Below are 27,757 nucleotides of genomic sequence, written 5' to 3' on the forward strand. Positions count from 1 at the left end.
AAAAATGGGCCTGTTCCAGCGGCCTTACTCCCTGCGTCCACTCCCAGGTCCTTAACTCCTCAAAAGAAAGCTTCTGCATACTCGTTCAGTTGATCCCCAAGTTAGTATGCCATTTGGGGGGAGAAATACTTAACAGTTTAGGCTCTGCTAACCCCCGAAGTAAAAGAGAGCCTATTACAACCTTAACTCTGGCTGTGCTCTTGGGATTGGGATTAGCGGGGGCGGGGACCGGAATATCCTCAGTCGTCATTCAGGACAAAAACTACGGAACGCTAAGGGCAGCCATTGACTTAGACATAGAAAGAATTGAAAAATCAATTTCTCATTTACAGGAATCCCTTACTTCCTTATCAGAAGTAGTACTCCAAAACAGAAGGGGATTAAATTTATTATTCCTGCAGCAAGGAGGACTATGTGCAGCCCTAAGGGAAGAATGTTGCTTCTATGTTGATCACTGGGGGTCGTAAAAGAATCTATGGCCCTCATAAGGGAAGGGCTGCAAAAACGGAAGTTAGAGAGAGAACAATCTCAGTCTTGGTACGAGTCTTTGTTCAACTGGTCTCCCTGGTTAACTACCCTCATCTCAGCCCTTGCCGGACCCCTCGCCATCCTGCTCCTACTAGTAACCCTTGGACCCTGTATAATCAACAGACTGATCCAGTTTGTCAGGGACTGCGTGGGGGCCATCCAACTAATGGTCCTCCGTGCTCAGTGCAAGCACCTAATAACAGAAGAGGACAAAATAGAAATGCAGCCATCCCATGATTGGGTCCGCAAGCTAGATGACAAGGGGGGAATGAAAGAGCGGACTTACGCCGGCCGACTCCATCTTGTTCTGTGTCCACGTTGAGTGACTATGTCCCCGACATGGCCCTTTTCCAGGAAAATCACAGAAACCTCAGACCACGCCTCCTCCCCTTGAGTAACCTCCCGCTCACTCGTTCAAACTTCCCGATCAAAACACGCCCGGCAACCTGCGTAATGGGACTCTGACCCTTCCCCAGCCAATCGGCTGAGGCCACAGCCATTACCTCACCAACTGCCCCTAGACCCCTATAAAACCTTTGTGCTTTTGAAACTCGCTGGCTCTCTCTGGCATCTCACCGCTGCATCGGTGCAGGTAGGGGATTGAGCTCGAGCTAGCTCGAATAAAGGCTCTTTGCTTTTGCATCAGACTTGGCTCCCTGGTGGTCTTTAGGGATCGCAAATTCTGGGCATAACAACCCATGCAATAATCCTGTCCTTTTCTAGTCTTGCTTGGTGGAAAGACTACAAAAATCCACTAATGTAGACCCAGACACTCCAGAAAAGCAATTATCCTGGGGACCCTCTTCATAAGCCCATCAGCCCAGATATTTTTAGAAAGCTCCAAAAGATGGCTTTAGGGCCCCAACTCCCTTTAACCAGCTTGTATATGTGACTTTCTCTGTCTTCAAATCGAGATCAGGCTGAAGAAGAAAGGAAGGAACAAAGGGAATGAAGACAGACTAAGGCTTTTAGCCACTGCCATTAGGCTGCCTGACCACCTCATGGCCACCCAAACCAACCCCAAAGAAGAGCACAAGGTAAAGGAGCTTGTTTCTCCTGCGGGACCCCAGCCCACTGTAGACAAGAATGCCCTCCAAATTATCCTCCAGTAAAGTGTCCTGCCCTCTATTTGGGTGCAAAGGGCATTGGAAGAGGGACTGACCTCATGTCTGAAGGCAATCAAGATCTGATTCCTTACCAGTTATTGCCCTGAATGACTGATGGGGCCTGAGTTTCCTGCTGGCTCCCACGAAAAGCATCACCATTTTGGGGAGGAACCATAGGTAACTCTTGATGTGGCAAGTAAACTTGTCAGATTTCTGAATAACATGGGAGCGAGCCGCATATTCAGTCCTTACTTCCCATTCTGGATCCTTGAACTCTGAATCATGTTCTATTGTTAGGGGAGAGGGAAAGCCAAAATCAAAATATCTCACTGAAACCCTACCTTCTTTATGGGTAAATTGTCTCATAACTCAAAATTCCTGGCCATGTCAACATGCACAAGCCCTCTGTTGGAAAAGGATTTCTTATCCACCCTTGGAGATACTATCAACTTCCCAGAAACAAAGGGCCTCTTCCTAGTTAGCTTGTGCCCCCACACCAGGAAGACCCTTCTGATAATATTGCACCATAAATCTAAGACTGAGTCAATCCCTACATGTGGGACAAAGGAATTCCAGGGAAAGCAGTATTTGCAACATTTGCAAAAATTACCTTAAAGGACAAAACTACTTACACCTGCAAACACCAGTACCTCATTAAACCTCAAGCCCAACAAGGTTTCCAGCCCTTAATAGAAAAGTTCCTAAAACATAGCCTCCTAGTTCCATGTCAGTCTCTCTGTAATTATCCAATCCTACCACTTTTAAAACCAAGTAGGGAGTACCAGAGGGTCCACGACCTCCAAGCTATAAATGAGGCTGTCATTCCCATACACCCTATTGTGCCTAATACCTACACTCTCTTGACCAGATACCTGAAGGTACCACTTGTTTCACAGTCCTGGATCTTAAAGATGCCTACTTTTGCATACCCTTATATCTAGAATCTCAATACTTGTTTGCTTTTGAATGGACTGACCTATTTATCAATGTAACTCAATAGTATGCCTGGAAAGTCCCACCACAGAGCTTTAGGGATAGTACCTTCCTATCTGGTAATGCTCTTGCCAGAAAACTCAGAAAGTTCACTTTAGCCACTGGAGTTCTCTAACAATATGTAGATGATATACTCAATCCATAGCCCCTCCAAGGAAGAATCAGATAAAAACACCATCCTGATTCTAAACCTCCTGGGAGAATAAGTGCATAGGGTTGCCCCAACACAGGCCCAAATTTCCAAACAGGAATTAACTTATTTGGGGTATATTCTGATCCCAAGAAAATGGGAACTTCCTGTGAAGCTCAAAGAAGTCATACCACATGTAGGCTTACCACAAATGAAAGAGTAGCTTAAGATGTTTCTAGGTATGGTAGACTCTTACAGAATCTGTATTCCAGGGTTTGGATTGATAGCCAAACCCCTGAATAAAGTTTTGAGAGGCCCAGACAACGACCTGCTTGAATGGATGGGAAAACAACAAGAGACTTTTCAAAGAATTAAGAACCTGCTCACAAACGTCCCTGTACTGGGAATTCCTAATTTTGAAAAGCCCTGCACATTATTTGTGGCTAAAAGGCAAGGGGTAGTCCTGGGGGGTGGGTAGTTATTAAAAAATCAGTACTGGCCTAAGAGTCAATGGCCTATTTTTCTAAACAACTGGACACACTGGCAGCCAGATGGCTGGGATATTTGAGGGGAGTCGCTGCCACTGCACTTTTGATGGAAGAAGGCACCAAAGTAAACCTAGGTCAGTCCTTGGAAATACGAACTCCACACTAGCTACAGAGAGTCTAGGAATTAAAGGACATGTATGGCTAACAGAAGGGCACCTTACTAAGTATCAGGCTCTATTCCTAGAGTGTCCAGAAGAGATCCTTAAAGTGTGCCAAATTCTTGGTCTGGCTACCCTTCTGCGATCCAAAGGAGATGAAAACTTAGCTCACCCCTGTGTAGAAACCATAGAACAAGTCTACTCCAGTAATACAGATTTAAAAGACCAACCTTTGGATAACCCAGACAATATAATATTTACCAATGGCAGCAGTAGTATAAAAGAAAGGGTTAAAAGAGCTGGATATGCCATGGTAGACCTTCACCAGGTCATAGTGGCAGGAGGTCTGTTCTCAATACATCAGCACAAAAGGCTGAGATTATTGCTTTAACTAGAGCTTTAAAACTAGGAAAAGGCAAAAGAGGTAATATGTACACTGACTCTACACCCATGCTGCATTTGGAGATAAAAGGGACTTTTAACTGCCCCAAACTCCCCATAAAACATAGCCAAGAGATCCTTGATCTCTTACAAGCAGTACAGGAGCCTACAGAAGTGGCTGTAATCCATTTCAGAGACCATGAGTAGGGAAATACTGATATTTAAGTATTGCAGGAAACAATTTAGCAGACAATGTGGCTAAAAATTCATCCCTGACAGCACTCTCAATACAACATATTTATTCTCTCTTAAGACAGGCCTCCAACAAGGCCCCAGCATACAGAAAGGGAAACAAACTGAGCTCTGCAGAAAGGCTACCAACTAGATCCTGATGGATGATGAAAACAATATCAAAAGGTGATGCTTCCCCAGGCATCCTGATGGAAAATCATCAGGGGAACACACAACTCTCATTTGGAAAGAAAAGCATTAACCTTGTTAGTTGATAAAGTCTTTTCAGGAATTGGCCTGTAATGTGTGATCAAAGAAGTCACCAGGGCCTGTGATTTACATTACAAAAACACCTCTGGGGAAGGGCATAGACCATCTCCACTCCTCCAGCCCACCCTGAAGTGAGGCACATACCCTGGAGATGACTGGCAGATAGACTTCACTCAGATGTCCCCATCTCAAGGATATAAATACCTCCCTTGTCTTTGTAGATACCTTCACTAGTTACATAGGGTTTATCCTTCTAGAACAGAAAAACAAAACAAAACAAAACTCAAGTAGTAAAAATCCTACTAAAAGAAAGTATCCCATGTTTTCAATGTCTTTGCATAGAGATAATAGTCCATCATTTATTGAAAAGTTTACTCAACATATGTCTTCTGCCCTGGGGAGTAACCACTACCTCCATGCTGCCTGGAGACCCCCACCATCAGGAAAGGTCATGAGAGCTAATCAAAGCCTTAAAAACAAACAAACAACAACAAAAAAAAAACAAAAACAAAAACAAAAAAAAAACTCTTGGCCAAACTTTGCTGGGAAACTGCAGAATCCTGAATAAAACTTATGCCTATAGTCCTGTTGAGAATTAGAATGACCCCTAAAAGAGACCTCCAACTCAGCTCTTTGGAAATCCTATATGGGATGCTTTCTTAACAGCAGATTTGCTGCTTGATTCAGAAACCCATTAACTTATAAAAATTTTAGTCAATCTAGGACAGGCACAGAAGCTTATCATGGACCATGGCAACAAAATTTGCTTGTGCTGGAGAAAGATCCTGTCCCAAGATCAAGCCAGGGGGGGACACGGTTTTATTAGAAAGCTGTAAGGAGTGATCAGCTTCAGATAAATTAGACCCCAAATGGAAAGGACCCTATCAGATTCTTGTTAGCACCCCAATAGCAGTTAAGCTTCAAGGTATAGGCTGGGTTCATTTGTCTAGGGAAAAACAACAACAACAACAACAACAACAGTGGGTCCAAACTCCCCACAACTAAACGCTGAGGAAATTCCACCTTATTTCTTTGATTCTGTGAAAGATCTAAACTGCATCTTCAAAAAGATAAGTGATTGATGTCTCACTGTGAATATTTGTTTTGTATTGTTAGCCATTTCTTGGGTTTTTTATTATACTGCTTCTCCTCCTTGCAAACCTTTGCATATTTGGACCTTTAAATTGGCTTTCTTATTAATAAGAAATTATTTCTTCTTCTTCTTCTTCTTCTTCTTCTTCTTCTTCTTCTTCATTTCTTACTAATTTCTTATTCCTCAAACCTAGTCATCAAAGTCATATTTTCTCATTTTCTCATCACTTCTCAACCTAGGCAGGAGTGGAGGGAAAGCTATCTTACAAATCTTTCCAACATAATCTCCCAGGATAATAACTTGTCTAGCTGTTGGATCCATCATTTACATCCTCAAGCAGACACTTCTTACCCCTTTTTAACCCTTATTTTCTCCTGCTCATTCTCCAAGTATAGCTTTCCTAAACAATACAAAACAAAAACTATACTGAACCTAGTTTCCCTGCCCTAGAAGGAATGCTTATTGACACAACTTGGGCAAGTGTAGACTTGTTCATTCCCACCACTTGAGATATCTCGGGAATTAGTGCCCAATTATACTTAAGTCCAGGCTGCTAAATAACACCAAAGACAAAAAAACAAAACAAATAAAAAATAAAAAAATGTTCAGATGCCAAATAACACCTCCTCATGGAGCAAGTCAAGATTCTTGGACCACCAAACAATTCTCCAATCAGTGCTGCGCTAAGTACAAAATGTGATGTGCCTACTTAGAAAACAGAAATAGCACAGACTGTAATACTACCCATTGGTGGAAGATAGCCAGATCTAGCTATCCACATGGAACCCCAATAATATACCCATGTTTTGGATCATGGCCCAGGTGAACACCATTCCACATTGACAATTACTCTGATTTTACCTTCCGTAAGCATACTCATAAACTCTCCAGAATAAAATGAGGACCTCTGCACCCCAATTTAACACATAATAACCCTTCCAGGCGGGCCCAGAAGATCAAGAAACTGGAAACAGTGACTTATCCCATGATTCTATGTGCCCCTCTCAACCATATTCTTATTTGTAGACATCCTTCTCACAACATACAGGGGCCAGTGTTTACCCACTGGCTTGAGGGTTTTTATGCATTGATAACCTTGAACATTGGGCAGTTGCACCCTGAGGCATGTAGTTCCCCCAGGAGCATGCATAAATAATTCTACCTGACCTCACCCTAAAGCCTGGAGGGCAATAAGCCTTAATGTCTGCAATACCAGGTACCATGCTGTGTTAGCACCTTGGAAGGGTTTGCACATAATGAAATCACGCTACAAAATCTGACAGCAGTGTAAGATAGACTAGTTTTCACTTTTACCACATCCACTTTCTCAGATCTCTCTAAGTCACACCAATCTTTGACCAGTGTGGTTATGGACAATTAGCTGGCTTTGGATTACTTATTGGCTGAACAAGGTGAAGCTTGTGCTGATTAACAGAACATGTTGCACCTATATCAACACCACAGGACAGGTGGAAGAAAACATCTAAAAATTATGACCAAGCCAAATGGCTCCATCAAATACCAAAGGGACTGACCTTACTAATAGTATTTTGAAGGCTGTGTGTGAGGCACTTCCATCTGTAACCTGGTTGTTGCTGCTTTTAGGTCCAATATTGGCTATATTGTTACTTTTGTTTTTTGAACCTTGTTTGTTTAATTTTCTTGTCAAATTTATCTCTTCCATACTCCAACAAATTCATTTACAATTATGATATTCCAGGGATTATAACCTATCCCCTATGAAGATGAAACTTACCAACACTCCCTGGACCAATCCACGACTTCCCTTTACTCCTATCTGTCCATCCAGATTTCCTAAAACTTAGATAGCAAGTACTTCTGAAGACCTCAGGCAGGGTCAATGTCCTACACCAGGATGAATTTGTTATGGAAGATGGACCATCACCCCTTTTTCCCTAAAATATTTTAAGGGCCTAAAGTATTTTATGGGGAATGGTGGTTAGTTAGGCTTTAACAGGATTCGTGGAGACCAGAAAAAAGGGAGTCATGGCCAACTACTGGGAAAGTTAGAGATCTATCCTGGCAGCACTCCAAAAACAAAGCCACAAGAAGCCAGATCAAACCAGACATGCCCAAGACAAAGAAAGCCAGAAACACTGACCAAGTAAGGAAGAAAAAGAAAGAAACCTATCTTCCAAAGAAATCCCCTCACCAAGTAATAAATATCCCACTCCAATTCCTAAGTTAACAACTGTCAATAAAGGCTAGAGACCCATGCCTTGGGTGTAGCTTTCCCTTGTGCTCACCTGTTTTCACATCTCCAGAGTGTGCATTCACTTTAACAAACCTCCCCACTTGCACTGTTCAACCTTTGTGTCTGGTCCATCCTTGAATTCTTTCTTCCCAGGAGACCATTATCCTCCTGGGACATCTCAGAGACAGGTTGGGTGGAGGTCTCAGGGCCTCAGGTTCTCCCCAGTTCAACTGGCAACACTTTCTCCCCTCTTTAAATTCAGTAGATGCCTCCATAACCTCTATATCCAGTCAGCCTTTCCAGTTTCTTGATTTTTCCCTCTTCAGGAGAAAGCCAAGTGGGCTTCAATCCATCCCATAAAGGTGTCTACAAAGACCAATAGATTCCTGAACCCCTTACAAGGAGGCATGTGCATAAAATCTATCTGACAGTCTTCCTATGGCAGAGTCCTTCATCCTTGGATAGGTTGAAGAAGTGGAGGAGGTTTATGGGCCCCCTCCGGGTAAATGTCATGATAGGTAGAACACACATGGGAGACAGCCAACGGGGTTTGGGGAATGTCCTTGCCAATGAAAAGAGGTCCCACTAGGTACTGAAGGGCCTTGCCCCTGAGATGGGTTGCCTAATGTAAGTTATTAAGAAATTTCCTTTGTAACATTCCTGGCAGTACCAGTTTGCAATTGGGGTCTTGCAGTCAACACTCTGAAGTGAAGGAAAAGCCTGTTCAGTGCCCTTTGGGTTTCTTCCTGAATATATTGTGGAGAAAAGGGACTTACATTGGGAACCAGAGATGCTTGAAGGAGCAGCCTAGAGGCTGCCTTTGCATATCTGTCAGCTCTGTTGTTTCCAACAGAGACCAAATCATTATATTTTATATGGGCCTTGAAATGAATAATAGTTATTTGGGCATGGAGCATAACTGCCTCTAGCAAGGCCAAAATCTCAGAGGCATGTTTAACCAGGGTATTTTGGGCTGGCGGGGAGGAGTGGAGGGCTCTTTCTCCAAGTAGAATCATGGCATGGACAATGTGGAAGGAATAAGTTGAATAGGTATATTGTTTAGTTTCATTTTTGTGCCCAGTTGGAAGGCTTGGGTAAGAGCAATTAGTTCTGATTTTTGTGCTGAGGTAGTGGCAATTGTCAGAGGTCCAGACTCAATGACTTTGGTTAAGCTAACAATAGCGTACCAGAGACCCATACTCCAACTATGAAGCTGCTGCCATCCCTGAACCATATAGCCTCTAGGTTATATAGAGGCATATCCTGAAGATCTGGCCTGTCACTGCAAGTTAAATCTAGGTTTTCTAGACAAGAATGTTCCAAGGGGGGATTTCTTGTGGGATCTGGCAGTAAGGTGGCAGGATATAGGGTCTGACATGGCCAGATATTTGGTTCAGGTATTTCTAATAAAAGGGTTTTGTAGTTCTACTATTGGAGATCCAATGAAATGCCCTAGAATTGAGGGTGTCCAATACCTGATGGGGTATATAAACAGTTATGCCTTCTCTGAGCCTTCTTCAACCAGTAGGGCCACAGACCCCAGTGCTCAGAGGCAGGGAAGCCATACTTATGCTATAGGATCTAGATTCTTAGATATGTATGTAACAGGACATTCAGAGGATCCCAGCATTTGTATCAAGACTCCAAAGGCCATTCCCCTCCTTTCATGCACTTATAAGGAGAAGGGCTTCAGGAGGTCTGGCAGAGCTGAAACTGGAGCCATTGTAAGTGCCTGTTTTAGGGCCCCAAAAGCTTTTGTCATTTCAGGGTCCCACTCAAAAGGCTTCTCCTCAGGTCTCCTCAGGGACTCACAAAGAGACTTTGTTATTAATCCAAATTGCGGTATCTATATTTGACAAAACCCAGCCATACCCAAAAAGGAATTCAGCTGCAGTTTTGGAGAGTGAGCTTTCATATTTAAAATGAGACTTATGAGAAGCGGCCGGAAGATGGCGGCGTAGGAGGACGCGGGGCTCACAGCGCGTCCTGCCGATCACTTAGATTCCACCTACACCTGCCTAAAGAACCCAGAAAACCACCAGAGGATTAGCAGAAGGGAGTCTCCGGAGTCAAGCGCAGACTAGAGGCCCACGGAAGAGGGTAGGAAGGGCGGCGAGGCGGTGCGCGCTCCACGGACTGGCGGGAGGGAGCCGGGGCGGAGGGGTGGCTCGCCGGCCAAGCAGAGCCCCCGAGTCTGGCTGGCAAAAGCGGAGGGGCCGGACGGACTGTGTTCCGACAGCAAGCGCGACTTAGCGTCTGGGAGGTCATAAGTTAACAGCTCTGCTCGGAAAGCGGGAAGGCTGGAGGACAAAGGGAGGGAGAGCTGCTGAGCCCCCGGACGGCAGAGCTCAGCTTGGCGGGGAACAAAGGCGCCAGCGCCATCTCCCCCGCCCATCCCCCAGCCAAAATCCCAAAGGGAACCAGTTCCTGCCAGGGAACTTGCTCGCTCCGCGCAAACACCCAACTCTGTGCTTCTGCGGAGCCAAACCTCCGGCAGCGGATCTGACTCCCTCCCGCTGCCACAGGGCTCCTCCTGAAGTGGATCACCTAAGGAGAAGCGAGCTAAGCCTGCCCCTCCACCCCCCGTGCACCTTGCCTACCCACCCCAGCTAATACGCCAGATCCCCAGCAACACAAGCCTGGCAGTGTGCAAGTAGCCCAGACGGGACACGCCACCCCACAGTGAATCCCGCCCCTAGGAGAGGGGAAGAGAAGGCACACACCAGTCTGACTGTGGCCCCAGCAGTGGGCTGGGGGCAGACATCGGGTCGGACTGCGGACCCGCCCACTAACTCCAGTTATACACCACAGCACAGGGGAAGTGCACTGCAGGTCCTCACCACGCAAGGGACTCTCCAAAATGACCAAACGGAAGAATTCCCCTCAGAAGAATCTCCAGGAAATAACAACAGCTAATGAACTGATCAAAAAGGATTTAAATAATATAACAGAAAGTGAATTTAGAATAATAGTCATAAAATTAATCGCTGGGCTTGAAAACAGTATACAGGACAGCAGAGAACCTCTTGCCACAAAGATCGAGGGACTAAGGAACAGTCACGAGGAGTTGAAAAACGCTTTAAACGAAATGCAAAACAAAATGGAAACCACGATGGCTCGGCTTGAAGAGGCAGAGGAGAGAATAGGTGAACTAGAAGATAAAGTTATGGAGAAAGAGGAAGCTGAAAGAAAGAGAGATAAAAAAATCCAGGAGTATGAGGGGAAAATTAGAGAACTAAGTGATACACTAAAAAAAAATAATATACGCATAATTGGTATCCCAGAGGAGGAAGAGAGAGGGAAGGGTGCTGAAGGGGTACTTGAACAAATTATAGCTGAGAACTTCCCTGAACTGGGGAAGGAAAAAGGCATTGAAATCCAAGAGGCACAGAGAACTCCCTTCAGACGTCACTTGAATCGATCTTCTGCACGACATATCATAGTGAAACTGGCAAAATACAAGGATAAAGAGAAAATTCTGAAAGCAGCAAGGGATAAACGTGCCCTCACATATAAAGGGAGACCTATAAGACTCGTGACTGATCTCTCCTTTGAAACTTGGCAGGCCAGAAAGGCTTGGCACGATATCTACAGTGTGCTAAACAGAAAAAATATGCAGCCGAGAATCCTTTATCCAGCAAGTCTGTCATTTAGAATAGAAGGAGAGATAAAGGTCTTCCCAAACAAACAAAAACTGAAGGAATTTGTCACCACGAAACCAGCCCTACAAGAGATCCTAAGGGGGATCCTGTGAGACAAAGTACCAGAGACATCACTACAAGCATAAAACATACAGACATCACAATGACTCTAAACCCATATCTTTCTATAATAACACTGAATGTAAATGGATTAAATGCGCCAACTAAAAGACATAGGGTATCAGAATGGATAAAAAAACAAGACCCATCTATTTGCTGTCTACAAGAGACTCATTTTAGATCTGAGGACACCTTTAGATTGAGAGTGAGGGGATGGAGAACTATTTATCATGCTCCTGGAAGCCAAAAGAAAGCTGGAGTAGCCATACTTATATCAGACAAACTAGACTTTAAATTAAAGGCTGTAACAAGAGATGAAGAAGGGCATTATATAATAATCACAGGGTCTATCCACCAGGAAGAGCTAACTATTATAAATGTCTATGCGCCAAATACCCGAGCCCCCAGATATATAAAACAATTACTCATAAACATAAGCAACCTTATTGATAAGAATGTGGTCATTGCAGGGGACTTTAACACCCCACTTACAGAAATGGATAGATCATCTAGACACACAGTCAATAAAGAAACAAGGGCCCTGAATGATACATTGGATCAGATGGACTTGACAGATATATTTAGAACTCTGCATCCCAAAGCAACAGAATATACTTTCTTCTCGAGTGCACATGGAACATTCTCCAAGATAGATCATATACTGGGTCACAAAACAGCCCTTCATAAGTTTACAAGAATTGAAATTATACCATGCATACTTTCAGACCACAATGCTATGAAGCTTGAAATCAACCACAGGAAAAAGTCTGGAAAACCTCCAAAAGCATGGAGGTTAAAGAACACCCTACTAACGAATGAGTGGGTCAACCAGGCAATTAGAGAAGAAATTAAAACATATATGGAAACAAACGAAAATGAAAATACAACAATCCAAACGCTCTGGGATGCAGCGAAGGCAGTCCTGAGAGGAAAATACATTGCAATCCAGGCCTATCTCAAGAAACAAGAAAAATCCCAAATACAAAATCTAACAGCACACCTAAAGGAAATCGAAGCAGAACAGCAAAGGCAGCCTAAACCCAGCAGAAGAAGAGAAATAATAAAGATCAGAGCAGAAATAAACAATATAGAATCTAAAAAAACTGTAGAGCAGATCAACGAAACCAAGAGTTGGTTTTTTGAAAAAATAAACAAAATTGACAAACCTCTAGCCAGGCTTCTCAAAAAGAAAAGGGAGATGACCGAAATAGATAAAATCATGAATGAAAATGGAATGATTACAACCAATCCCTCAGAGATACAAACAATTATCAGGGAATACTATGAAAAATTATATGCCAGCAAATTGGACAACCTGGAAGAAATAGACAAATTCATAAACACCCACACTCTTCCAAAACTCAATCAGGAGGAAATAGAAAGCTTGAACAGACCCATAACCAGCGAAGAAATTGAATCGGTTATCAAAAATCTCCCAACAAATAAGAGTCCAGGACCAGATGGCTTCCCAGGGGAGTTCTACCAGACATTTAAAGCAGAGATAATACCTATCCTTCTCAAGCTATTCCAAGAAATAGAAAGGGAAGGAAAACTTCCAGACTCATTCTATGAAGCCAGTATTACTTTGATTCCTAAACCAGACAGAGACCCAGTAAAAAAAGAGAACTACAGGCCAATATCCCTGATGAATATGGATGCAAAAATTCTTAATAAGATACTAGCAAATCGAATTCAACAGCATATAAAAAGAATTATTCACCATGATCAAGTGGGATTCATTCCTGGGATGCAGGGCTGGTTCAACATTCGCAAATCGATCAACGTGATACATCACATTAACAAAAAAAAAGAGAAGAACCATATGATCCTGTCAATCGATGCAGAAAAGGCCTTTAAAAATCCAGCACCCTTTCTTAATAAAAACCCTTGAGAAAGTCGGGATAGAAGGAACATACTTAAAGATCATAAAGGCCATTTATGAAAAGCCCACAGCTAACATCATCCTCAACGGGGAAAAACTGAGAGCTTTTTCCCTAAGATCAGGAACACGACAGGGATGCCCACTCTCACCGCTGCTGTTTAATATAGTGCTGGAAGTTCTAGCATCAGCAATCAGACAACAAAAGGAAATCAAAGGCATCAAAATTGGCAAAGATGAAGTCAAGCTTTCGCTTTTTGCAGATGACATGATATTATACATGGAAAATCCGATAGACTCCACCAAAAGTCTGCTAGAACTGATACATGAATTCAGCAAAGTTGCAGGATACAAAATCAATGTGCAGAAATCAGTTGCATTCTTATACACTAACAATGAAGCAACAGAAAGACAAATGAAGAAACTGATCCCATTCACAATTGCACCAAGAAGCATAAAATACCTAGGAATAAATCTAACCAAAGATGTAAAAGATCTGTATGCTGAAAACTATAGAAAGCTTGTGCAGGTAATTGAAGAAGATATAAAGAAATGGAAAGACATTCCCTGCTCATGGATTGGAAGAATAAATATTGTCAAAATGTCAATACTACCCAAAGCTATCTACACATTCAATGCAATCCCAATCAAAATTGCACCAGCATTCTTCTCGAAACTAGAACAAGCAATCCTAAAATTCATATGGAACCACAAAAGGCCCCGAATAGCCAAAGTAATTTTGAAGAAGAAGACCAAAGCAGGAGGCATCACAATCCCAGACTTTAGCCTCTACTACAAAGCTGTCATCATCAAGTCAGCATGGTATTGGCACAAAAACAGACACATAGACCAATGGAATAGAATAGAAACCCCAGAACTAGACCCACAAACGTATGGCCAACTAATCTTTGACAAAGCAGGAAAGAACATCCAATGGAAAAAAGACAGTCTCTTTAACAAATGGTGCTGGGAGAACTGGACAGCAACATGCAGAAGGTTGAAACTAGACCACTTTCTCACACCATTCACAAAAATAAACTCAAAATGGATAAAGGACCTGAATGTGAGACAGGAAACCATCAAAACCTTAGAGGAGAAAGCAGGAAAAGACCTCTCTGACCTCAGCCGTAGCAATCTCTTACTCGGCACATCCCCAAAGGCAAGGGAATTAAAAGCAAAAGTGAATTACTGGGACCTTATGAAGATAAAAAGCTTCTGCACAGCAAAGGAAACAACCAACAAAACTAAAAGGCAACCAACGGAATGGGAAAAGATATTTGCAAATGACACATCGGACAAAGGGCTAGTATCCAAAATCTATAAAGAGCTCATCAAACTCCACACCCGAAAAACAAATAACCCAGTGAAGAAATGGGCAGAAAACATGAATAGACACTTCTCTAAAGAAGACATCCGGATGGCCAACAGGCACATGAAAAGATGTTCAACGTCGCTCCTTATCAGGGAAATACAAATCAAAACCACACTCAGATATCACCTCACGCCAGTCAGAGTGGCCAAAATGAAGAAATCAGGAGACTACAGATGCTGGAGAGGATGTGGAGAAACAGGAACCCTCTTGCACTGTTGGTGGGAATGCAAATTGGTGCAGCCGCTCTGGAAAGCAGTGTGGAGGTTCCTCAGAAAATTAAAAATAGACCTACCCTATGACCCAGCAATAGCACTGCTAGGAATTTATCCAAGGGATACAGGAGTACTGATGCATAGGGGCACCTGTACCCCAATGTTTATAGCGGCACTCTCAACAATAGCCAAATTATGGAAAGAGCCTAAATGTCCATCAACTGATGAATGGATAAAGAAATTGTGGTTTATATACACAATGGAATACTACGTGGCAATGAGAAAAAATGAAATATGGCCTTTTGTAGCAACATGGATGGAACTGGAGAGTGTGATGCTAAGTGAAATAAGCCATACAGAGAAAGACAGATACCATATGGTTTCACTCTTATGTGGATCCTGAGAAACATAACAGAAACCCATGGGGGAGGGGAAGGAAAAAAAAAAAAAAAAAAAAAGAGGTTAGAGTGGGAGAGAGCCAAAGCATAAGAGACTGTTAAAAACTGAGAACAAACTGAGGGTTGATGGGGGGTGGGAGGGAGGGCAGGGTGGGTGATGGGTATTGAGGAGGGCACCTTTTGGGATGAGCACTGGGTGTTGTATGGAAACCAATTTGACAGTAAATTTCATATATTAAAAAAAAAAAAAAATGAGACTTATGGTGGTCAAAGAAGCTCTTAGTCCCAAGAGTCAGTATTAGTCTCAGGAACTGATCTTTCTGAGACGAAATTTGGGCCTTTGAAGGGGAGAGCTTATAGTCCCAGGAAGCCAAGGTCCAAAGAACAATTTGTGTTGGAGGTATTCTCATTAGGGATGCTGATAAGCAAATCATCAACATATTGAAGTAAGTCACAGCCTCTGGAGAGCTGAAGAGTGGACATATGCTTGGATAGGGCCTGTCCAAATAAATGTGGACTGTCCCTAAAGCCCTGAGGGAGGACAGTTGAAGTTAGCTATTAGTAACCTGGGTGGAGGGTCCTGCTACTCAAAGGCAAAAAGGACCTGGGAATCTGGGTTCAGTGGGATGCAGAAGAAAGCACATTTTACATATAGCACAGTGTACCTAAGAATGTCCAAGAGGAGAGATTTAAGATGGCAGAGGGTTAGGGTCACCCTAAACTCACTTCATCCCCTTAATAGCTAGATGAATATAAAATCATTCTGAACATCCAAGAAGTCAATCAGAGGTCTTAGAGAACAAAGCTGCATGTCTACAAACAGAAAAAAAAAAATGACCACTGGATAGTAGGAAATGCAGAGAGTTGATTTCTAGGAGAAAAGAATCTGGGGTGCAATGGTGGGGAGGGATCCTTATTGCAGAGAGGTGAGCTAAAGAGAGAGAGTGAAACACACACAAGGGACTTCACAAGAACATTGTTTCCCAAAGCAATTAATGGGGGAAAAGGGGATGGTTTCCACACCCCACGTTTTTTTATTGACAGCAGAGCATAGAATCTGAAGTTTCAGTGATCAGCTCCTGGTGGTGCTCCAGTGAGGAAGCAAGGCAGAGCCCCTGGAAACAGTAGCACTGTCTGAGGATCCCCTGGGTCACATGGGGAGAAGCAGTTCCCTTGCTTGGAGTGCACTTGGTAGAGGTGACACAGCCTGTCCACAGGCAAAAGACCCTGTGGGCACCATTGAGAGACTCTGTTTACCAGTACAGGAACAAAGACATCAGTTGAGGGCAGCAAACCCTGGTGACAGATGTGTGTAGTGGTTTATCGTAAACTCCAAGCCAATGCCACTGCGTGGTTTTGTGACTGTTTCCTGTGACAAGCTGACACCAGCCAAGGCACAGAAAAACCCTCCCCCCAAGGGATCAGAGTGTGTCCAAGTTGCAGGGGTCTCTGAAGTTTGGAGTTTTGAAACATAGCTGTGCCTGAGATAAAACCCAAGAGGGCAGCACCACCTGGCAGGTGGACAGTTCTGACACAGACAGGGTGATTGCACTTCTGTGACGGTGTGAACTTGACACTCCAGAGACTAGAGAGCAACGTGAAACCATTTTCACCCCTAGCCCACCAGCACTGATCCACCTCAGTGAGCTAAACAGCACCACCAAGTGGAGAATAGAGTCATTACACCAAACCTAGCCCCCATGCACTCTCCAAGCACATTTCTACTAGGACAAGGCAGCCTGAAAATCAGACCAGCAGGCCCCACCCACAGAAGACCAGAACAAATCCCTTCCACCCACAGTCTACTGTTCACAGGGTGCTGCCAAGCTTCATCTCTAAGGAAAACTGGACCTAGCTTCCTTTGGGTTTGTTTTCTTTCTGTTTTGGTTTTTATTTCTTTGTTTTCTTGAATACAGAGATAGCAATTTTTTTTATACATTTAATTAATTTATTTATTTTTAATTTTTTTTCTCCCAAGATGCTCCTAACAAGCAGACCAAAATACACCTAAGATCTAGCTTCCTTTATTCTTTTAAATATTTTAAATTTACATTTTTATTATTTCCCATGAAAATGACAAAACAGAGGAATTCACCCAAAAGGTAAACAAACAAACAAACAAACAAACAAAAAACAGGAAGAAATGATGACCAGGGATTTAATCAACATAGATATAAGCACAATGTCGAAACTAGAATTTAAAGCAACAATTATAAGGATTCTAACCAGGATTGAAAAAAGCATAGAAGACACTAGAGAATCCCTTACGGCAGAGATAAAAGAGCTTAAATCTAGATTTAAATTAAAAGTACTATAACATAGATGCAAACCTGAAAGGAGGTCATCACAGAGAAGATGGGTGAAGCAGGAGAATGAGTGAGTGATATATAAAATAAAATTATGGAGAATAATGAAGCTGAAAAGAGGGAAACAAAGGCAATAGGTCCTGAAGGTACACTTAGGGAACTCAATGACTTACTAAAACATAAAAACATTTGTATAACAGGAGTCAAAGCAGATGAAGAGAGAGAAAACGGAGCAGAAGGGTTATGTGAACAAAAAAGAAGCACAGAGAACACCCATTAAATTCAACAAAAGCCAGCCACTGTCAATGCATATCACAGTCAAACTGACAAAATACAGACAAGGAAAGACTACTGAAAACAGCAAGGGGAAAAAAAAAAGGAACAAGGGAACAAAGGAAGACAAATCATCAGGTTTGGAGCAGATCTGTCCACAAAAACTTGTGAGAAGGAAATGGCAGGATATATTCAACGTGCTGAATGGGAAGATATATATAGCCAAGAATACTTTATCAAGCAAGGAAGGCTGTTATTCATAATATAAGGAGAGGTAAAAACTTTCCCAGAGAATAACATAAAGAGTTTGTGACCACTAAACCAGCCCTACAAGAAATGTTAAGGGGGGCACTTTGAGTGGGATGGGGAGATTAAAAGCAAAAAAGAGTAGAAAGGAACAAAGAACATCACAAAAACACCAACTGCATAGTAACACAAAACACTAAATTTATATCTTTGAATAATTACCCTGACAAAAATGGACTAAATACTCCAATCAAATGATATAGGGTATCAGGATGGATTAACCCCCCCCCCAAAAAATAAATAAAAAATAAAAAATAAAAACAAAACACCAAGATCCATGCATATGCTGCCTACAGGAGACTCATTATAAACCTAAAGACATCAGCAGATTGAAAGTTAGGGGATGGATGGGGTACCTGGGTGGCTCAGTCGGTTAAGTGTCTTATTCTTAGTTTTGGCTCAGGTCATAATCCCACAGTTTGTGAGTTCAAGCTGTCAGTGCTGAGCCTCATTGGGATTCTCTCTCTCTTCCTCTCTCTGGCCCTTCCATGTTCTCTCTCTCTCTCCCTCTCAAAATAAATAAAATAAACATTAAAAAAAAGAAATTGAGGGAATAGAGAATCATCTATTATGCTAATGTATGCCAAAAGAAAGCTGCAGTGGCCATATGTATAGCAGACAAACTAAATTTAAAACCAAAGACTGTAACAAGGGATGAAGAAGGGCATTGTATCAAAATTAAGGGGTCTATCTATCAAGAAGATCTAATGATTATAAATAGTTATGTCCCAAATTTGAAAACACCCAAATATATAAATCAGTTAATAATAAACATAAAGGAACTCATTGATGATAATATAGTAGTAATACTGGACTTCAACATCCAACTTACAGCAATGGACAGATCATCTATGCAGAAAATCAACAAGAAAATAATGGCTTTGAATGACACACTGGACCAGATAGACTTAACATATATATTTAGAGCATTCCATCCTAAAGCAGCAGAATATACATTCTTTTTGAGTGTACACAGAACATTCTCCAGAATGGATCATGTACTCAGTCACAAATTAGCCCTAAATAAGTACAAAAAGATTAAGATTATACCATGAATATTTTTAGACCAGAATGCTATAAAATTTGAAGTCAACCACAGAAAAAATTAGAAAAAAAAACCCACAAAAGATGGATGTTAAAGAACATCCTACTAAAGAATGAATGGGTTAACCATTAAAGTAAAGAAGTAATAAAAAAATACAAGGAAGCAAATTAAAATGAAAACATGCCACTCCAAAATGTTTGGGATGCAGCAAAGGCAGTCCTAAGAGGGAACTACATTGCAACACAGACCTACTTCAAGAAGCAAGAAAGGCCTCAAATACACAAACTAACTTTATACCTAGAGGAATTAGAAAAGAAACAGCAAATAAAGCCGAAAGCCTGCAGAAGAAGGAAACTAATAAAGACTAGAGCAGAAATAAATGACATAGAAACAAACAAACAAAAACCAGTAGAACAGATTGATGAAACTAAGAGCTGGTTCTTCAAAAAAATTAATACAATTGATAAACCCCTATCCAGACTTATCAAAAATAAGAGAAAAGATCTGAATAAATTAAATAACAAGTGAAAGAGAAGAGATCACAACCACCACCATGGAAATACAAACAACTGTAAGAGAATACTATACAAAAATTATATGCCATCAAACTAGGAAATCTGGAAGAAATGAATAAATTCCTAGAATCATATAAATGACCTAAACTAGAAACCTAAAAACAGGAAGAAATAAAAAAATCTGAACAGACCCATAACCAGTAAAGAAATTGAAACAGTAATCAAAAATTTCCCAACAAACAAAAGTCCAGGGCCAGATGGCTTCCCTGGTTAATTCTACCAGAAATTTAAAGAAGATCTAATACCTATTCTTCTCAAAGTGTTATAAAAAATAGAAATGGAAGGAAAACTTCCAAAACTATTCTACAAGGCCAACATTACCTTGATTCCAAAATCAGACAAAGACCCCACTCAATAGAAGAATTATAGAAGAATATCCCTGATGAACATGGATGCAAAAATTCTCAACAAGATACTAGCAAATCAAATCCAACAGTATATTTAAAGAATTATTTACCACAATGAAGTTGGATTTATTCCTGGGATTCAGGGCTGGTTCAATATTTTTAAATCAATCAATGTGATACACCACATTAATAAAGGAAAGGATAAGAACCATATGATTCTCTCAATAAATGAATGAAAGTATTTGACAAAATACAGCATCCATTTTTGATATAAACCTTTCACAAAGTATGGGTAGATGGAACATACCTCAACATAATAAAGGCTATATATGAAAGACCCACAGTTATATCATCATCAATGGGGAAAACATAAAAGCCTTTCCCCTACAGTTAGGAACAAGACAAAGATGCCCACTGTCATCATTACTATTTAACAGTACTGAAAGTCTGAGCCTTAGAAACAAGACAACAAAAATAAATAAAAGACATTCAAATTGGCAAGGAAAAAGTCAAACTTTCACTAATTCCAGATGGCATGATACTCTATGTAGGAAACCTAAAAGACATAAAAATTGCTGGAACTAATACACAAATTCAGCAAAATGGCAGCATATAAAATCAAGATACAGAAATAATCAAGATACAGAAAGATACAATCGATTTGCAATTGCACCAAAAAAAATAGATATCTAGGAATAAACCTAAGCAGAGAGATGAAAAATCCCCACTCTGTAAACTATAGAACACTTATGAAAGAAATTGAAGAGAACACACACACACACACACACACACACACACACACACAAATGGAAAAGCACTCCAGGCTCATTGATTGGAAGAACAAACATTGTTAAAATGTCTATAATTCCCAAAGCAATCTATACGTTTATTGCAATGCTCATCAAAATACCACCAGCATTTTTAACAGAACTAGAACAAACAATCCTAACATATGTATGGAACCACAAGAGACCCCAAATAGCCAAAGAAATTCTGAAAAACAAACAAACAAACAAACAAAAAACTGGAGGCCTCATGATTTTGGATTTCAAGCTATATTACAAAGGTGTAGTCATAAAGATAGTGTGGTACTGGCACAAAAACAGACACAGAGATCATTGGAGCAGAATAGAAAACATGGAAATGGACCCACAACTCTATGGTCAACTAATCTTCAACAAAGCAGGGAAGAATGAATATCCAATGGAAAAAAGGCAGTCTATGCAACAAATGGTGTTGGGAAAACTGGAAAGCAACATGCATAAGAATGAAACTGGACCACTTTCTTATACTATACACAAAATAAATTCAAAATGGATAAAATATCTAAATGTGAGATAAGAACACATCAAATTCCTAGAGGAGAACACAGACAGCAAACTCTTTGCATTGGCTGCAGCCACTTCTTACTAGACAGGTCCCAGAAGGCAAGGGAAAGAAAATGAAACAAGAATGATTGGGACTTCATCAAGACAAATAGCTTCTACACAGCAAAGAAAACAATCAACAAAACCAAAAGGCAACCTACAGAATGGGAGAAGATATTTGTAAATGATATATCTGATCAATGGTTAGTATCCAAAATCTATAAATAACTTATCAAACTTGACAACAAAAATCCCCTAGATAATCAGTTAAGGAATAGTCAGAAGACATGAATAGACACTTTTACACAGAAGACGTCCAGATAGCTAACACAAACATGAAGATATGCTCAACATCACTCAAAATCCTTGATGTGATACTACCTTATGCCTGTCAGAATGTCTAAAATTAACAACACAAGAAACAACAGGTGTTGGTGAGGATGTGGAGAAAAGGGAACCTTCTTGCACTCTTAGTGGGAATGCAAACTGGTTCAGCCACTCTGGAGAATAGTATGAAGGTTCCTCAAAAAGTTAAAAATAGAACACTCTATGATCCAACAATTACACTACTAGGTGTATATACCCAAAAGATACAAAGCAAAAAGGGCGCCTGGGTGGCTCAGTCAGTTAAGTGTCCAACTCTTGGTGTCGGCTCAGGTTATGATCTCACAGTCGTGGGACTGAACCCTGCATCAGGCTCTGCACTGACAGAGCCTGATTGGGATTCTCTCTCTCTCTCTCTCTCTCTCTCTCTCTCTCTCTCTCCCTCTCCCTCTAGCCCTCCTCTGCTTGTGCTCTCTCTCTGTTTCTATAAAATAAAATAAAATTCTGGGGCACCTGAGTGGCTCAGTTGATTAAATATTCCAACTCTAGATTTTGGCTCAGGTAATGATTTTATGTTTCATGAGTTCCAGATCCATGTCAGGCTTTGTGCTGACAGCACAGAACATGCTTGGGATTCTCTCTCTCCCTTTCTCTCTCCCTCTCTCTCTCTTCTTTTCTGTTTGCCTCTCTCTCTCTCAAAATAAACTTAAATAAAATAAAATGATTAAAAAATACAAATTTAAAGGCGTACATGTACCCCAATGTTTATATTTTATTGCAGCATTATCAACAAATAGCCAGACTATGGAGAAAACCCAAATTTCCTTCAAGTGATGAATGGATAAAGAATAGAACACACACACACACACACACACACACACACACACACACACACATACACAATGGAATATTACTCAGCCATAAAAAAAGCCATAAAATCTTACCATTTGCAAGGATGTCAATGGAGCTAGAGTGTATTTCATATGAGAATTTAATCTGTCAGAGAGAGATACCATATAACTTCATTCATATGTGGAATTTAAGAAATGAAACAGATAAACATATGGAGGGGGACGAGGGAGGGAAACAAACCATGAGAGACTCTTAAAGAACAAACTGAGAGTTGATGGAGGGAGTTGGGTTGGGGATGGGCTAGATGGTTGTGGAAGGCACTTGTAATGATGAGCACTGGGTGTGTGTGTAAGTGATGAATCACTGACTTCTCCTGAAACCAATGTTGTGCTATATGTTCACTAATTATAGTAAAAGTTTCAAAAAAATCAAAAAACAAAAATCAAACAAATAAAACTGTCTTAAGGGATCTGTCCTAGGAGGCTGTAAGTGTAGGAACAATTGGGTAAATAGGAATTATAGCCTTGTTGATAGACCTTAGGTCCTGAAATATTCTACATGAACCATTAGACTTTTTAATTGCCAAGATAGGGGTATTATAATGTGAATTTCAGAGATGCAAAAGTTCTATCACTAAGAATTTTTGTACGAGGGACTGTAATTACTGTCTGGCCTATGGACGTAAGGAGTCGTGGGATTTACTATGGAAGAAATGAGAATCTTCACGTTGTATCTTTACAAGGGTTTCTGATGGAGCACCCCAGAATGGAGGTATTCCATAACTGAGGGGCACCTATCGAAAAATAAAGACCTTGCTGTTTGAAGGGGTGGAGGGCTCAAGAAGACAAAAATGCCAGCAGGAGGTGGTCAATTTCAAAAACACAAAGATTAGTTTTCACCTTTTATAGTATGTCCCTTCAAGTAATGGTGTGGGGTAATCAAGTAAAAAAAGGAAGGAGTGGGTAAAGTTATTGTTACCCAAAGAAAAAATTAAAGGGGAAATGAAACGTCCCCTCTTTGGGTGCCTATCTATGCCAGTGGTGAGAATCAAGGACTGGAGAATGACACCTGAGTATTTTATAAGGGAACAATAAGGGCTCCCATTTCTATTAGATATTCAATTTTGTCTCTTCCCACACCCAGGGTTACCCAATCCTCTGCCAAAGAGATGGAGGACATGGGTGCTTGCACAGCCTGTGGGCCCCATCAGCCAAAGGAGAGGAGATCATCTGCTCCTGCTCCATTGGGCTCCTCATAATCAAGGTAGAGAGCTAATTGCAGCTGCTTTTGCACAGAGTGGCCTTTGCCTGAGGCTGTCGATTACCTAGGATGGACTGTGCTTGGGACTTTGGGGCTCAGGATGACCCTCCCACACATAACAAGAAGGCGAAATCCCACCTCCAATGCCCTGATTGTTTGAAGGCCAGACAAGTCTCTGAGAGAGGGAGCATTTGACACTCCTGGGCCAGATGTCCCAATTGGCGACAAAGAAAGGAGGTTTGATGAGCCCCTTGGGCACAGGGATGCTTAGCAGCTTGTACCTTTCATGGCTTTTGCCCTGGGTGGATCCAGAGAATGTTGGGGAGCTAGCGATAGCTGCAGCTATATGTTGTGCTTTACTATTTGTTTTCCTATTCCCTTTCAGCCCTTCAGACTTCCTCTCAGTTATTGAAGACCTTGAAGACCATACCCAGAAGTGTGAGGATGTAGGTCTGAGGTCCCTGATTGAGCTTTTGAAGGTTTGTTTGATATCAGGGGAGGCCTGGATGATAAAATTCATTGCTAACATTGCTGTGCCCTCTGGGCTTTTAGGATCTAGGTTGGTGTATTTTCTCATGGCCTCTATTAGGCAGGAATGAAATACAGGGTTTTCATTTGGGTCTTGGATTATTTCTTTAAGTCTTGCATAATGTACAGGTTTTATGACTGCTTATTGCATACCCTAAATTAGGCAGGTTATCATGTAATCCTGATTAACTCTATCAGGGTCTCTTGCCTGATAATTTAATCTATGGCCAGCATTTGGCACTGCCTGTACTGTCACTGGAGCAAGGTCAGGATTACAGGTATGGGCCTCATCATCCCAGCTCTAAGCCAAAGACCAGATATGGGTTTTTCCCTCATGGTTGCTGTACATAGTAACGATGATCTGAACATCATGACAGGTGAGATAGCAATTGTGAGGCTTTTGAATTCCTTAATGAAATGGGAAGAATGCTGGCTAAAGGAATGAAGTTTTGTTTCTATGTGAAACAGATCAGACATTGGAAAGGGAATGTGTACTCTAATTGTCCCCACATCCCATTCACTACCTCTGGAAGGGCCTGACGTTTTGTGGAGAAACACAAGTCAGGTCTTTAGGCTCGTGCTTAATGCCAGATTGAGTATGGGATGGAGACAGGAGGCCTTGGTAGGGTGGTGTTGTGGTGGTGGCAATGGTCCTAAGGTGTTAATAGAATCCAGGGGAGTCTCTGTGTCTTCAGGAGGAAGGGGAAGATGCTGGCGCAGAATAAAAGAAGGGTCATCTAAAATGTCCACAGGGTCAGATAGATGGGCTATGAAACAGAGCAAGACACATTCTAAAGTTTTTTTTTTTTTTTGAAGGTCAGGGTTTGGGGAAAATGCCATGAAGTCTTGCACATATGAGACCTCTGGTTATTTGGAGGAGTTCTGGCAAAACTCAACCTGGCAAATAGTATTATAAGAAAGAGTTCCACGGAGGGACCATAAATCTTGATCTTGTAGTTTGTATTGAGGCCAGGAAATATTACATAAAAAGATGAGATTTTTTTTCTTCAGGCTTCAGGGATCCAATCCAGTTTTTAAGGATGCATCTCAAGGGTGAGTCCAATGAGTACAGGGGGTTTGTCCCACAGGGAGAAAAACCAGCTGTCAATTCCCAAAGCCATGTCCTTCCAAAGGGAATGGGGTTCCTACTCATGATCATGATTTCAGTCAGGACAGCCCACTGACCTGAAAAAGGACTGGACCTTATATTGGGTGACTGATTCTACTGGGGCATCCCACCAAGAAGAGGGATCTGGCAAATCCTCGGGGCACTTCCTGTTGGGGTGTCTCCTGCAATAGCAAAAGGCAGACACAGATTGGCTGAACCAGGTCAGAAAAAGGAGGGGGAGAACTCACCACTATGATGTGTAGGAATGTGTTTGTCCATAGATCAAGTGGCTCCTGGATTGATGGGAACAAAGGAAAAAGGGAAGGGAACCAACAGATATAAGGTGGTGGCTGAGAATTAGCCATTGTCAGGAAAGCCTCCCAACCAAATCTGTAACATTTTCAGATTCGTCCTGGTTAAACTTCCCCTTCTAGATATGCCATTTGTTGGGAACAGACCTTGAGGGGTAGAGTGAGATAGCAGAGGAAAGGGATTCTTTGCCCTCACAGGGGCAGGCAGTCCAATCCATTCAATGTCAGACCTCCAGACCATACCAGGGAGCTGCCTTGGCCAGTTGTCTGGGAAGTACTAGGTTTAAGTTGCTGCAGGGCTTGAAAGAGAAAGGAGAGGGAGGGAAAGATCCCTCCAAAGGGCAAAGAGGAATCCCTCACCCTTTCAGGAAAAGGTGGTCCAGCTGGTTTTCCCTGGAGCTTTCAATCTTCACTAAGGAGTAACATCTCTGCTGGAGGTTATCAGTTTCCGAAGGAGTTGTAGAGTTAGTCCACTGAAGGACAGTCCCAAGAAATTTCCAGAGAATATGGGGAGAGCCCTGGGCAGGCAAATGTTCTCCATATGGGCCATAAAATGTGGAGTCTCCTGATCAGATGGGACCACCAAATATGGGGCAACCCAATCTGGTGGAGGTTAGTGGCATGGGTAGTGAAAGAACTCCCCAAGGCAAAACAAAGGAAATAGAAATTTATTGTTGAATACTTCCTTGAAGTGGTGGGCAGGACAGCAAAAACAGAGACTGCCTGCCACAAAACAGTGATGGGGGGGGGGGTTCCATAGTTAAAGGGGGAAGGTGAGGACATATGGAAATGTATGGAATTTTCCTTTTTTGTTAACTATGTGTCCAGGTGTAAGTAACTCATTAATCAGCTAGGACTTATAGATATTTTGAAGTGCATCACCTAAATGGGCTTCTTTGTATTCAGCCAGGTGGTCACTGTGGGCCTTTCTACCTTACTCAGGTTTCCATTTTTCAAGTTTACTACCTAAAAGCAGCCTCTACAGGCCACACATCAAGGCCTGAAGTGAAGAGAATGAGAGAGAGAGAGAGAGAGGAGGTGGGGAGAGAAATTGTACCTGGGGTTTTGCTTTTATTTGGGCACACAGTGTTTTTGAAAAGGAAGCTTTTATGAGTGGGGTTGCCAGGCTTCTTATCTAGTTATATAGCTAGTAACTCTGTCACAGAGCTGTCAATATGTTTGAGGTGAATGTCTATGAAATGGATGCCTTGGCAATCAAAAACTTAACATAAGGCACTTACATTATAATAAAAAAGCTTATTGTCAGGCATTTACATTATATGTGTCTATTTCAACAGCCTCTTGGCCTCATTTTGCCTTCCTCTTTGAAATTGATACAATCTGCCTTCACCTGGATTCATGGGGTACCTCATTCATGGGGTACTTCAACAGCTTTGCCATTGTACCCAAACATTGCAGACAAGATCTTAATTGCATCCACCTTTCTCTGGGAGCACAGGTATGACATTGCATTTGTGACATACTCTTCTGAGACAAGTACTCATTTGACACACTAATCACATATATTATAAGTCAAACATGTTTTAGTCCTTTTTGGGTTCTAGTGGCAATATATTCCTCATTTACAAAGTTTGCTTCATCTCACTGATACTGCTCCTTACAAATCAGCCCAACTTTAATAGGGCCACCTCCAACAAAAGTCTCTAAAATCCGTCCAAATTAAAATCAATAGGTATTCCCCTCAGCACCTTCAGAAGCTCCTTCACTATAGAAGCTTTATGAACCTTTCTTGTGTTTCCTGGAATCTCTGAGCTACCTATGATGGCCATAAATTGCCCAAAGGCTTTAAAGCTCCTCTTGGCCTCATGCTATACACCATTAAAACAAAAACTGCTTGGGGCGCCTGGGTAGCTCAGTGGGTTAAGCCTCGGAGTTCAGCTCTGGTCAAGATCTCACCATTCGTGAGTTTGAGCCCTGCG

The 27,757-nt window shown here is 41.7% G+C and overlaps 1 long non-coding RNA gene across 1 annotated transcript; it reads left to right on the plus strand.

The window, feature by feature from the left end:
- The first annotated feature begins 1,451 nt into the window (after window positions 1-1,451).
- LOC132668453 (uncharacterized) lies at window positions 1,452-27,270 on the plus strand. The gene is made up of 3 exons (XR_009605583.1): window positions 1,452-1,565; window positions 24,256-24,349; window positions 27,116-27,270. It is a non-coding gene; the product is annotated as an uncharacterized LOC132668453 (long non-coding RNA).
- Window positions 27,271-27,757: the final 487 nt, after the last annotated feature.

This window comes from Panthera onca, chromosome B3 (genome assembly GCF_046562875.1).
Source record: "Panthera onca isolate mPanOnc1 chromosome B3, mPanOnc1 haplotype 2, whole genome shotgun sequence".
Taxonomy (NCBI): domain Eukaryota; kingdom Metazoa; phylum Chordata; class Mammalia; order Carnivora; family Felidae; genus Panthera; species Panthera onca.